Raw genomic sequence first — 3,508 nt, forward strand, 5'->3', positions numbered from 1 at the left:
AGGGAGTATTGGTAGAGTTGGAGCAGGGATGACTGCCTCGCAGCTACGGGAGTTACTCGAAATTGAACGTCCAGGTGCTAAATGACGAGGATGGGAGGGTTTCATTTGCGAGATTGTGGGAGAGTCTGTGGATGGGGAAGGGTGGGGTGGAGGATTGAGTTGGTGGGATAAGGTAGCTAAGCAGAGGATTCAGGACCTTTATGTTTGAAGGGGGTGGAGGGAGGCTCAGTTTGCCTATGGGCTTATCAGGTGTCTCAAGGGGCAGCTGCAGGAATGTTATAGGATAAGGGAGGCGGGGGATACCCTGTTGAGGTAATAGAGGGGTTTAAAGACAATATCAGGGAATTGTAGAATGAGAGGTTTGATGCAGCATGGGTGTGGGGGGGGTTGGAGGAGGTGGTGTGGGGAGCCAGGCTGTCGGTGTGTCCTGCGTGGGCAGCGGCACCGGCAAGCAGCCAGAGAAATGCTAGGACTGCGTGTGCATGAGGAGATGAGAGAGTATAGGGAGGGGCAAGAGTTGGTCACAATGGAGGGTATGGGAGGTTATGTGGATGCCTGGTACGGGTCATATATGAGGAGTGTCGGTGTGCAGGAGGCTGCTTTATGGGACGTGGGGGTTGGGTACAATGTGTTCTTGAGAAGGGGGACAGGTTTATCGAGAAGGATGAGGTATGGACGGCACTGATGGGAATGTGTAGGGGTACGGCGCTTGGGATTGATGGTCTGCTGAGTGAATTCTGAGTACATCATTGGGGTGTTTTAAAGGGGTTTTTGGTGAGGTTCAGTGTGATGAAGAAGAGGGGGAAGATGGGAGATTTGCAAGCAACAGCGGTTGTAGTCATGGTACCAAAGGGGGATGGACTGTCAACGATGAATGACTATTGGGCAATATCACTTATGTGTGTGGATTATAAATTATTTACTAAAATACTGGGCAACCGGTTGAAAAGGTCATTGGAAGAGTTGTTGCAGCCGGGCAATATGGGGTGCCAGGGAGGTCACGTATGAGGGGCATGGGGTAATTAGGGGATTTATAAAGTGTGTGCAAGAGGAGGGGTAGGGGAAGTGTTGGCGCTGGATTGGAGTGCGGCATATGATAGTGTTGAAAGGGAAGCTTTGTGGCGTATTATGCGATGGCAAGGGTTTTGGGGAAGAGATCGTGTGTTGGGCGTGCACTTTGTATTGGGGGGAGACGTGTTTGCAGCTGAATGGAAGGGTGGGGTCACACATTGTGATGGGAAGGGGTTTGAGACAGGGTTGTCCCCTTTCTCAGCTTCTTTTTGCATGTTTGCAGGGTCCTTTTTATAGGGCAGTGGAGATGTGTGTGAAGGAAGGGGTGATGAGGGGGCTGGGTTGTGGCAGATCTGGAATTGTGTGTTATGTTGATGATATGATGGTCCTGGTGTGTAGGGGGGAGAGTTTAGGGAGTGTGGGGGCGGTTCGTGGATTTATTTCAGGAGGCAACAGGCATGAGGGTGAATGTGGCTAAGTCGAAGTTCAAGGGGATTGGGGACTGGGATGGGAGGGGAAGTGGGGGAGACAGAAGGAGGTGGTGCATAGTGGATCAGGTGAAGATATATGAAGTTGTGTATATGAGGGATGAGAGGGAGGCGAGGCATGTCAACTCAGGCAGTGTTGTGGATCGCATGATTGGAAGATTAGAGGGGTTGCGGCCGAATTACCTCACGCTGCACCAAAGGGTAATAGTGGTTAACATACTTATGTATAGTAAAATATGGCACATGGCAGCGATGTACCCATTGGTACCAAAGGATGTTAAGCTTCTGTTGTGTAGGGTATTCCATTTCATTTGGGGGTCAGGATGTGATTGGTTGAGGAGGGGCGTGGTAACGCTTCCAGTATGTCATGGAGGGCTGGGGTCAATTCCTTTGGAGTGTAGACTGAAGAGTGTTTATGTGAAGCATGGGTTCCTGTGGGTGGGAGGGGTGGGGGAGATAGGCATTGTGTATGAGGATGTCCAGAGGTGGTGGGGGGTAGGGATTTAAGGGATTGCGAGGATATGTTATGGGTGTTAACGCATGCCAGGAAACTGGTGCATCTGCGGGTTGAGGTCATTGAGAATGTAGTAGGAACTCTGGAGGTGGCTTCCATTGAAGGGGCATACCCAATGTACGTGTGGACAGATATTTGGGGTGGTTTACGAAGGTTGCGTATAAGACCGTGTGAGAGGGAGGTAATGTACAGGTTCCTTCATGGGATCCTGCTGTTGGGGGTGTTTTTACATAACAGATGGATTTGGGAAGATGGGGCGTGCAGAGAGTGTGGGGGGGGGAGGACACGGCGTTCCACTCAGTATATTTTTGCGAATGCTTAGGTGTTGTGACGGAATGGGTGGGGCATGTGGTACGTTGGGTGGGGTGGGAGGACTGTCGGTTTTGCTGGCGCTACATTTGAATGTGGGTGGAGTGGGAGCGCAGGTCCAGAGAGCTGTGGCATACCTGGTAATCAATTTTGTTTTTGTCTCATGGGCGATGAGGGATACATGGGCGGGTGAATGTAGGAAGGTCCTAGCAGCGACCTTTTACAGGAGGAAGTATCGTAACTGAGACCTTTATGGGTGGAGGTGGGAGAGAGATTTTTCAGTAGGGTACAGTGGATTCACTGTGGGGGATTTATTGAATTTATGAGGAAGTCAGGGGTTGCAGCAGGCTGGTCTCCCAGTGAGGGGCAGGGTGAGTGCCTGAGTGTGTGAACCCACTTGAATGTGTGAGGATTATATATGGTTTGGGAGTTACGGTTTATGGACAGTTGATTTGTGGAACCTGTATGATTTGTTGTGTATAGGCGGTCAGTGCTCTGGTGGAGCCAAGGAGAGCTGTAGTCAAGGTCTGTATCCCATGTTCTTATGTATGTGGGTAGGAGTGACGGGAGGGCTTCCCCAGGTATGGAAGCTCTCATTCGTTCGGTTGGGCGTTGCTGGATGTGATTCTTGAGGATTTGTCATCACTGTCTGATATGTCATATGGTTATGTTGGTATCGTAGGATTGTTTGTCTCTATTAAAGTACTTCGGGGCGTCTGGTGCTGGTGCATGTAGGAGAATGCCCTTGGGTTTTATGTTAATTGCCATGTTCACGATTTTCCGACATGTTACTAAAATTCAGTGTGTGATACGGTTATTGTGCTTGGGTCTGTAATTTTTTCCTTGTGTTTCATGTCATATGTGGCCACAGTTCCATGTAAGATAGTGATGGCCTGTTCGGATGGTTGTTTTCACGTGCATTTTTCTTTACTCTTTTGACCTCGCACATGGGGTTAGCATGTATTGTTTTGTATAGCCTTTTTATTACTCTGGGATACAGCTGAATACATCCTGTGGATAGGTGTGGTATGCCATGCGTAATGAATTTTTTGTCTCTAATGAAAATGGCATTGACTTTGGCAAGGATTGTCCAGTACACTTGTGTGGATCATTACTGTATATGGTGTGCAATGTGTATGCATAGGTAGGAGTGTGCATTGTTATTGTATTGTGTTTATGGTGTAGG

The sequence above is a fragment of the Cherax quadricarinatus genome, chromosome 22 (genome assembly GCF_038502225.1).
Source record: "Cherax quadricarinatus isolate ZL_2023a chromosome 22, ASM3850222v1, whole genome shotgun sequence".
Taxonomy (NCBI): Eukaryota; Metazoa; Arthropoda; class Malacostraca; order Decapoda; family Parastacidae; genus Cherax; species Cherax quadricarinatus.